The following is a 10,683-nucleotide window of genomic DNA, read 5'->3' on the forward strand; positions in this document are numbered from 1 at the left end:
GCCCAGCTGGCCGGCAATGATCTGGACCATTCCTGTGCTGAAGGTGATGTTGGTGGGTGGCTCAACCAAGTGAGCATCCAACAGTATGACATCCATCAAAAAACCTTGCTGTGAGCCACTTCCTCTGTTTCGCAGTCTCCTGCCATGCACTAATTATCCCTCCTTGCTTTCGCAGATACATCTGGAAAATAGCCAAGGTGGGCCATGACCCAGGTCCTCAGCTCAAGCCCCGAAGACACCTCTGAAGAAGAATCTGATGATACCTTCATTGAAAATCCATCATAGCACTCACCCACACCCAACTCACCACACAGCATGCTGCCTTGAAACTACTCCTTCTACATCCCCACCACCCCCCCCCATCCAACCCACCTCAGACGCAGGGCAGCCCTTGCCCCGTCACTACACTGTCAGCCAGCCGGGAAAAATCAACTTGCCTGTGCCCTTGCCTGAAAGCATGGTACCTCAACCTTGAAGTCCATTAGTATATGCACTCACCTCCGAGTTCCCCTTGAAGTTCAGTTAGCCAGGTACACGCCCTGTAAATGCTGTTGGGCCCCCAAATTACTTGGGGGGATGATTCCAGTAAGCTGGGTTTATAATAACATGCAGATGTATTGAAATGATGTTCCTGATGTGCAGCGGCAGGAAACACAGTGGACGGGTGGAGCGGACGATCACAAACTGCTTGCATGATGTTGTGAAACTGATTTTTGGCCTCCCCATCATATTCTCTGCTCATGCTCGCCATGGTGCCTGACGCCAACAGGGCTGGAAAATTCCAGCCAAGGCTTTCAACCCACTCACATTAGATGGGAGACATGAACACGAGATTAAAATCTAACAGTCTCCTGTCTGAAGACTCCAATCTCATATTGATGGAAGGCTCCATCTGCCAAAGTGCAGAGTGTCAGACACTTTTTCTATAATAATGTGACAAATTAAATTCAGTATTCAGGAAATGGGTTGCACTAAATACTTATTGTAAGCACGTGGAGTACTGGTTAGTCCAGTAGGTGGCAATCATGGGTATTTTCAATGTTAAGAGGTGTCACACCCTGACCAGCTGCTATTTTATAGTTTAGGTATTTCAGCTTATGATGATACAAACTGCTCAGTGAGTTCCCACAAATCCATTTTTTACTCCAGACTGAAATCTTTCCTGTCCAAAGTAAGGATATCAATATATTTGTAAATTCAAAAAAAAAACTGCCCATTTGATGATGTAAATGTTTCAATTGAATTGTATTTTGTGTCTTGATAACTTGATTAAAGTTTTTACTCATAGGCCTCTTCCAAAAGCCAGGCCCTCTTGTTGATACTTGTGCTGTGAGCTATGACTCCATGAGCCTAATTTGGATAGTGCAGTGTACTTTATTTCCAGGATACACCGGTTGTGTTCTGTCAGTTCTGCTGATGGGATATTTTTCTTTAACATCTAGCATTTCATGCTGAGTAGTCTTTCTTTAAATAATTTTGAAAAACATGAGACATTTCAAAAGCTTTACTGTGTTTTTTTTAATGAGTAAAGGTACATATACATGTGTGTGTGCATATTAAACTGCTGGGGCGGGTGCAGGGCGGAGAGTGAGAGAGATTATATTCAGAGACAAAAAGTGTAATAGGCAGTGGGCTTGATTTTTAGCCACTGACAGGGCTGGGATTGGAGGTGGGATAGTGGGCGAGGCAACAGTAGCCAACCTAACTCGCTAAAAGCCTATCCAAGCCATATTCAACTCAGGGTGATATGATCACCCTACTGTAACTTTGATTTTCAAAATTAAACATGACTTGCATATGAAGCAAATTCATTATCTTTACCTGTGTTTTGTTGACAATAGAAGTCAATTTCAGTGATTATGTACAGAGATTCTTAGCAGCCAGGAATCCCATGTCAGCCCTTTTCACCACCTGACTGAATTGGGAGAGGTGTTGCCGCAGCCAGGAGACTGACGTGGGGACTGTTCCATAATTAAGTGGGTTTGACTGCGATAGGCTGCACTCAATCCAGCCATTGGTGTCTGGGATCAATGAGGCAGATTCTAGGATATAAGAGAAGGGCCTTGCGATATGAGATCATTGGGAAGTAAGCTCCAAGGATCTGACAGTATTAGAAGCAGTTGAGATGTTTGCAATCAGTAATAAAAGGGTTCCTGAGAGACAAATGTGAGCCAATAGACCTGGGAGTGGGAAGGTTTGTAAAAAGGAGTCCAGGAACTGGCAATATTGGGGGCGGGCTGCCAAATGCCTATCATTATAGGAGGGCAGGGGTATAGCAACCTTAAGGAGGAATGGGTCACAGGACACTGAAGGCTGAAATGTCTTTGGCTCCATCTGGACCATCAGGCCACATGCAATGTTCCCCACCTGTTAAAACCCTCCCTAATATGCCCACAGGTCCTTTCAGGTGATCAAAAAACTCCCCCACTACCTCAACCCTCCCCCACCTCACTCCATTGTTTTCCACATTATCAATCATTAATGAACATGAATTTCCAAAAACAGACAAGATAAATGACTGATATAAAATGCTCAAAAAGTTAATTTCTGTAGTTTCCAAGTTTTTACACAGCAAAGCACCTTTAAACCTTAGATTTTCTGAGAAAGGCACTGATTATCTCTTTCTTTCAACCAAATCTGGAGCTAAAATGAATAGTAGAGGACCATCTTTTGATGGACATGGATAATAGCCAAACAAGAGAATCCCAATAATTGAGAATCCCAGCTAGATTTAAATTATTTGGATAATCAAAATGAAAAATCTGTCAACTTTTCTGCTGAAAGAAAATACACCCTTTACAAATGATCTTAGTAATGCTTTCTAAAGTCATCAAACAGAACCACAGGTTTATCATGGGTTTTGTCAGCCTGAGATCAAAATTGAGAAGTTTGCAAAAACAAAACAGCAGCCATTAATATTTTAAATTTGAAACTTGTCCAAAATTAAATTGAGAATTCTCCAATTTGTTCTGAAGCCTCTTGGAAAAAAATAAAGAAACTCACAAATTCTCAGGAAGTACTCATATGCATAACATTTCACTTCACCTCAGGGGAGACTATTGACCCACTCTAGAAGTTCAGCAAACCTGACTTGCTCAGGTGTTGTTTGAAACCACCAACTGTTGTGGGAGGAGGTGTTCAGTCAAAGCTCATTGGGAAGAATTTTGTTGGCAGGATCATGGTGGGTTGTTGGGGTGGGGGGGTGGATCTGTAAAACTGGGGGGTAGACATGCCAGATTGGCTCCCCAATTATGTCTAACCATCTGGGAATGTTACCGATGGTATGATAGATAGGCTTCAGACAAGCTACCCACCACAAGAAGGCGGGAAACAAATTTAAATATTTAAATGCCCTATTAATGGCCATTTTACTGATGGCAGATTGAGAGCCCCGCACCCCTTTCCTGCCAGGCGGCCCTGTGCATTTCCTTATTTAAAGAGGCTTCTGTGGGGAGGGAAGGCAGCCCTTACGAATTAGCAATTACCTCGAGGGATTTCCTCTCCATCAATTTTTATGTTTTTTTTAAACTATCTTCAGCCTACTTCTGTAGGCCTTCCTCTGCCTTCCTCAGCAGTGGCTACCATTCCTGGTGGCACTTCTGAGGTTCCTGAACTGCCAGCCAATCTGATTGATCTAAGGCGGGTCTTCCTCCTGAGTGAGGGGCAGAAGTCCTGTCTCCAGCCAATTAGCGCTCCATGCAGCTGACATTAGCAGTGATGCATTCCTGCCAATGTTTCTGGTGGGGTTTCGAAAAATTTTGCCTATTGTTTTCAGACAGATGAGGTAAAAACTTTATGGAAACCAGTAACAGTCAAAATATAATTCAATTGGTACATTTAATCATGTTCTGAATATATTTGTTTAACATATTATTTTGGATATTAATAAGTTTTTATTTTCTGAGGAAAAAATAAGGACACATTTTTTCAAAGATTTAACTGGTTCATCAAATTGTCACAGGAAAATGTTGACGCAGGATTCTCCTGTGATAAAACGTTGACATTGAAGGTGTTCATCAAAAATCGTGATGTAGGACGTAGCGTTAATGAGAACAGGAAGTGTCTGCCATATGGAAGACATTTCCCTTTAGTGCAGAACAGCATTCATTCTATGCAGGATGATGAGGATCCTGCCAGGAGGAGGAGCTTTATTCACAAACATCTCTCTGCAGCAAAAGGAAAGCAAGTGACACATGCAATCATCCAGCTGAGGTGATGCATATTATATACAAGCACATAATCAAGCAGGTATCACAAAGGAATTTCTTATTTCTATTATGGGCTTTCAATCAATATGTCATATCTTAACAAACCACAAAAGGCTACAAAAAGGCCACCCGAGGATCACCTGACTTCTCTTGTGGATTGAAACTCTCCCCTGTCTCAAGGGGGGAACAAAAAGAATTTTCCAGACTGATGTTTGACTCAATGCCTTTTCCCCGAAACTAATTCAAAAGGGTAATTTCAAATTGAATGGGTCATTCAGATATAAAAACATTAGCTGTCTCAAACTCTCAAGGTGTGAATGTCATCACACAGGATATATAATTGATCTGGGCATGAACCTTATTTTGAAAGGGACTCTGGACTTGCAGCAGGTCACATGGGTGAGACAGCTATGCTTATTGCCTGCTTTAAAAAAAAGCAAGAATCAGCTCTGCAGAGACAGAGATCAGAAAGCCAATGAACCAGCTGCAGTCAACTAAGCAGCCAAGGCAATAAACAACAATACCTTGAAAGTGGGAGAAGGACTCTCTGCAAACTGTTCCAACTTCAATTTCACCTGGGAACCATCCTTCTGGAAATTCAACTACAAGAAGCCTCACAGCTTACTGAAAATCTTCTGCGTACAAGACCTTCACTTCAACTAAAAGTATTAACTCATCGAAAAAACTACTGGCCTGCCACGAAAGAGAGACTGGGACAATTGTACATTGTCATCATATTGGTTTCCTTTATCTATATCTAGTCTTTGTGTGAGTGATAGTGTGTGTGAGTCAAGTGAGTCAGGGCGATGTGGGAAAATAAATAACCTTCTTTATTTTTAAAACTCACAAAAAGGCTTGCTGTTGAGATTATTTAAATTGTAAAAACCACTCTGACGGTAATAAAATAAACATACCTTGCATACAAAACACATTGTTCATGGATTGAAGGAAAATACATAAATTCTGTCTGTGACACTTATGAAGGAGAAAAGTAGGCATGGGTCAGTATCTTGAAGGCAGCTGAAGAGGAGCAGAAACAGGTCAGAGCTGGAGTTTTAACTTCCTTCTGAAAGCAATAACTAGCTAACATGTCACTCAGGAATTTGGTCAGTAAGACATTGCTGTTAAGTGTTAACACCTGATGGCTTACGGCATATCAGGTGGCATCTCAGTAGGCTTTCAAAACACCCCCGGGACGTATTTCCATGCAAAAGCTATTTTTGATGCACAAGCAACACAGAAAATTGGACACCATATTAGTCATCATTGAATAGGCAACCACCAGTTTGAGAACAATAGGAGAGCATGGAAGCAATTTAATCCATTTAATAGCAAATATGCAGTCTAATTTGTTTTGTGAATGTATTACTTACATAGTTACAGCTTTTTCCAGCATAAATAACTATAAATTACTGTCATACAGATAAAACGTTCTTTATTTTGCAAACCTAAAATAGTATTGCCGATGCATCAGTGTTACAGGAGGGGGATTAAAGCAGCAAGAATCTCTGGATTCTGTTCGATTATTTGCTAAGCAATTCTTCTTTTTCAAAAATATCTAGCTGCAAGTGTTTACTTTCTGCACTTCATTATTTGTCTTTGTTCCCCAATTCTTCTCTTCCTCCCTGAAAATGCTGGGATACGATTCCAAGCTGGCTGTCAGTTCTCTTCTAGTTCAACCAGGTGGCTATTTTCCTGTGCAAGGCTGGATGCTGGGTATCCGCGCATTGCTTCACCATCCCAACCTGTGCTAAACTGGGGTCTGCTTATGTGCACTTATCCAATTGCAGAGGGGAGAGAGGGGGTGGTCACAAGTTAAACAATTACAAATTACTGAGCACATCAGTACAGTAAACATAGCTGAGCAACTCAGCACAAGACTGGAATTGAACCTACAACCTCCCTTATCTACATGGCTACTACACCAGGTGCAGGAAGTATCATCTTTGGTTTGTGGCCAAGTTAGCAGATTTCAGACAATGACAAGTGAGGCATTAAGTAATCTCAGCATCCCTGTGTTAGGGATGAGAAACATTAATCAAGATTTCCCCTCAGATCAGAGTTTAGGGCCCCTGCTGAAGGCATCAGTGTGGGCACTGGGGCAGGACAGGTTCAGGCTCTGGTGTGAGGCTCTCTAGAGTGGAATATTCTACTGACACTCACTGTTTAGACTTACCCATGGATGGGGGACCAGAGGGACAAAAATAACATGTACAATCATTCAAACTGAATTATGCTACTTTCTCAACTGTCTGGCAATGTCTCAATTTTCCACTCCAGAAAAGCAGTAATAAGATCTTCACACGAAGAGAAAACATTTGGAGAGCTACAGTGAAAAGGTGGAAGAGTGGACTAGCTGAGTTGCTCCTGCTCAGAGCTGGCACGGACACAACAGGCCGAATGGCCTCCTCCCGTGCCTCAGTAGTTCTGTGGATTGCATTTTCACCTTGAGGACAGGAAACAGGAGCCAGAACTGTTCTCAGGTCCCAGACCCACCCCCCAGGGCGAAACAGTCACTGACCTGGATTGTTACTTAACTGGTAATGGAAACCGTTTCCCTTTCCAATTAAGGCCGGCAGCGGGTCCTAGAAACTGGAGGGCAAATCAGAGGTCTCCCAGTTTGAGAGGGGCACCTGACTGCAGTACAGGGTAAGTAGCTGGGAGTGTACCTCAACAAGAAGGTGCCCTCAGCCAATTTTCCAAAGCTTTAATCAAAAAATATGAAAAGAAGCTAGGCCACTACTATTGGGGGATGGTGGGAAGAATCCCTTTGGTTGCATTGCTACCCAGAAAGGCAGGCAGGGTGGGCCTCTAGGCTGCCTGGAGCACTGTTTACACATGTGAGATTGAAATCGCATCACGGTTTAGGCCTCTAGAAAGTTGATCTGCCCCTGTCACATCGGGAAGCTGAAAAATACCACTTGGCCTCCGTAATGCCTGCTTAATAAAGCTCTTAAGTCTAACTGACTTCCTGCCTCATGGTCATCATCAGGAACAGGGTCGAGAGGCTGATACACCGTCCTCATAATTTTCGAGTCACATCCATCTCCGTTCCTAATGCCGGCCGGGCCCGAAAATTCAGCCTCATGATTCTATGTACTCAGTACAACGTGGAACTGGAAAATTGTGGCTTCAAAGCCAATGATTTAAAGATATATTTGGGAACTGACACCAGTGCTTTACTGAGAGGATGGGTCACCATCTTTTGGATGAGGCATTCAGCTGAGTCCCCATCCCCCTGCTCGGGTGGATGTAATGGATTCCATGTCAGTATTTGGAAAAGCAGAGAGCTCTCCCAATTTCCTGGCTAATATTCCTTCTTCAACTAACACAACTGAAAAAACTGTTTATCTGCTCATTCATACGTTCGCTTTGCATGAAGTAGCTACTATGTTTACTGCCATAACAACAGTGACCAGGCTTGAAAAGTAACTTATTGGTTCTAAAGCATTTTGGGATATTCTGAGCATGTGAGCGGTATTATATGTTTCTTAAATAATACTTGTAATTAAGTTTAAAAACTCAGATTTCAAGAATGAGACGCAGAGGGTGTTTTATAACAAGTTAGCAAAGCAATATCCACAGTATTGATCTGTAATCTTATGGATAAGGATGGATATGGTTTTCTAATTACTACTCCAGTGCAATCTGATATTAACCACAAACCTGCCTTTAATTGCCATGGCAGGTTAAAAAGGATATGACTGACAGTAAAGTATCCTGTCTATTAGTGACTTTTTCAAAACATTACTGCATAAACTGTTATAATAAAGAGGTAAACCTTTTGTAATATTTAAGCAATGTCAGGTTAAGATCAACAGAGAAAGGTATTATAATATAAATCATTTTCAGAAAAGCTTTGTTATTATGACATGAAAAATGCATTAATTCAAAAGGTTTCTAAAAGTTGCAAAACTGCAAGTTTAGGAATGATTTCAATTAAATGCCTGAACCGTGATGCGATTTCAATCTCACATGTTAAACAGTGTAGAAGTTCATCAATTGTTATGTTCCTTTAAATAGTTTATGCCCCGGCTGATTTCAGTGAAGCAGGCCAAGCAAGTCGAGTGAACGGTGCTCAGTCATTTCAATACATTCCTCAGTTTCAAAATAAATGAATTTTTGAAACTACCATCTATCCTAACAAAACTTTGTGCAACTAAATTAACTTTTGTTTTTACAACAACAGAATTTTCTGAAAACATCTGGAGAGAAAATGTAATTCTTTGTAAATTTGTAATGCACGTTGACCTGGCAATAAAATACACAGATTTCACTTGAATAAATCCATCTGCTGGACACAATTGATTGTCCAGAACATTTCCATAATTTAGAGCAATAAAGCTTTCCTTTCTAATGACACAAACTAATAGAGCTTTTGCAGGAATGATGTAGCATTTGTTTAAAAAGAAAAGTTAAAATTCATCCAAAAGAAAAATGTACAGTGATATCAAAATACTCAGCTTGATTATTACTGAACCCCTGCCAAATTATTTTAAAATCTGTTGCAGCAACAAATGGTTGAATCATTTCAAACAATTCACGGTATTATTTGCCATATGTGTTTTATGCATTTGCTGAACTCCACTAGCTTTTAATGTATCTAAGTTGTTTTAGAATGAGCAGAGAACATAACAATTCATTGCCAAGAGGAATATTGAAGACATACCTGTGGTGTACTTTCTTGTGGTTTCTCAATCTTGTTCCAAACTGCAATAGTTGGAGAAGTTCTAGCAATTCTACTAGGCCTCCTGAAGGATATCCTTTCTTTTCTTCTGATGCAATCAAGTGTGAATTAATAATGGAACCAAGCAAATACCTCTCAGTTCACAATTTTGAGGGGGAGAGGAAAGAGTGCTAAAAACAAGGATATTTTGTGTGTAACTCTCCTAACAGAATTCCCACACACAGATGTTACTGATTCTATGGGGTAGAAATTCCCAACTCCCCAAATGGATTCCAAGTGAATTGGTTGCTATTAGATACGCATTCTGGGCTACAAAAAGTTAGTGCAGTAATGAATCTGTGGCCTGGACTACAGGGTTCCCTGGTCATTAACTAATGACATGCCCATTCCCTCCTGGGCCATTAACCACAAAGTTATAGGGTTAAATAAACAGAAGCCAGAAACAGTGACCCCAGGCAAACAAGGCAATGGATTAGTCCGTGTCTTCTTTAAAATTTCCAGCTGTTCTGTTCCACTATAAATGTAATTATATACACAATGATGAATAAACCAGGCAATATAACACTCAAATAACTTACAGTTGGTTCTTTACGGAACTCAGCAGTATATATATGTTATAATAAATGCTTTTATAACCGGCACTTATTTATGCATGCTGAATGGAAAGAAGAAAGGAAAAAAATGTTAGTGAAGGATGTGAAGGGGATTTATGGAAAAATTATTTACAAATATTGCAGTTTATGAATATGTTTAGTTAAAACTCTCGTCCGTTCTGCTCTTAATACAGCAATGACATTTAACTATTTTATAAGGTTAATCACAAAAACGTCCTAATAATGTTTTTTTTTCCACAAAATCACAAGATATATGAAGATGAGAAAATTAATTGGGGACATCCAGAAAGAAGCCGCAGACCTCCCGTTAGAGCATGCGGCTACAAATTAAATTATTTCTGTGGTTTGGTCTCCACTACTTTCCCTGAAGTCTATTTCATGCTTCAATCATTTTTTGTGATGAGATGAACATCTTGACATACCCTAAATAGCAGCTTTAAGAACCTGTGGGCTGGAGTTTGCAGCCTCCCCACCAGGTGCATTTTTGGTGGGGGGGGGCACAATAAATATGTCGGGTGGCTAGCCCACTGCCTTCCTGCCCATCCCCGACCCAGTCCCCAAAATACGGAAGAGTTTGGTAAGGCACCCACAAGCCAGATCTTAGGCCTATTGAGGCCCTCAACCGGCCTCCACTTCTATAATACACTGGGCATTGAAAGGCAGGCAAGAATGGGAAGGCCTTTTTTCACCCAAGTTGGTGAAAAGACAGGAAGGAAGGGGGCAATGTGTGCATCAGGGCAACTCCCAATGATTGTGCCTCTTTGTGCCACCCTGCTCAGCCTCCAAAACCCACCCACACTCCCTGACCCCCTGCCCGCCCAAGTGCCTAATCACTCCCTGCCCAAAAAGGGCCTGTCTTACCTGTCTCTGGAACCCATGGGCCTCCCAAGGTCTCCTTGCAGTCTCAGCAGTGCCCACCACTGTCTTCTAGGATTACAAGAGCTGCTGGCCAATCTCATGGGCCAGCAGCTCTCAAGAATAGGATTTCTTTCCAATGAGGGATGGAAGACCCACTTGGAAGACCCACTCTCTGCTTGTTAAGGCCCCTGGCAGCAAATTATGTTGTAAGGATTTGTTCTGTGTCTCACAAGAAGATCTGGTGACTTGCATTGTTGAACATTAAGGCTACAATTTTCCAGCCCCTCCTGCGGGCTGGATCTTCCAGTTGCACTAA

At 41.5% G+C, this 10,683-nt stretch overlaps 1 protein-coding gene across 1 annotated transcript in view; it reads right to left on the reverse strand.

Moving 5' to 3' along the window:
• Positions 1 to 9,128, reverse strand: part of frem1b (Fras1 related extracellular matrix 1b) — a 255,156-nt gene extending 246,028 nt beyond the window's left edge. Inside the window, exon 1 of the mRNA XM_041208368.1 lies at positions 8,878 to 9,128. The gene's annotated coding sequence lies outside the window, so the exon portion shown is untranslated. The remainder of the gene's footprint in view (positions 1 to 8,877) is intronic.
• Positions 9,129 to 10,683: the final 1,555 nt, after the last annotated feature.

This window comes from Carcharodon carcharias, chromosome 16 (assembly GCF_017639515.1).
Source record: "Carcharodon carcharias isolate sCarCar2 chromosome 16, sCarCar2.pri, whole genome shotgun sequence".
In the NCBI taxonomy this organism is placed as follows: Eukaryota; Metazoa; Chordata; class Chondrichthyes; order Lamniformes; family Lamnidae; genus Carcharodon; species Carcharodon carcharias.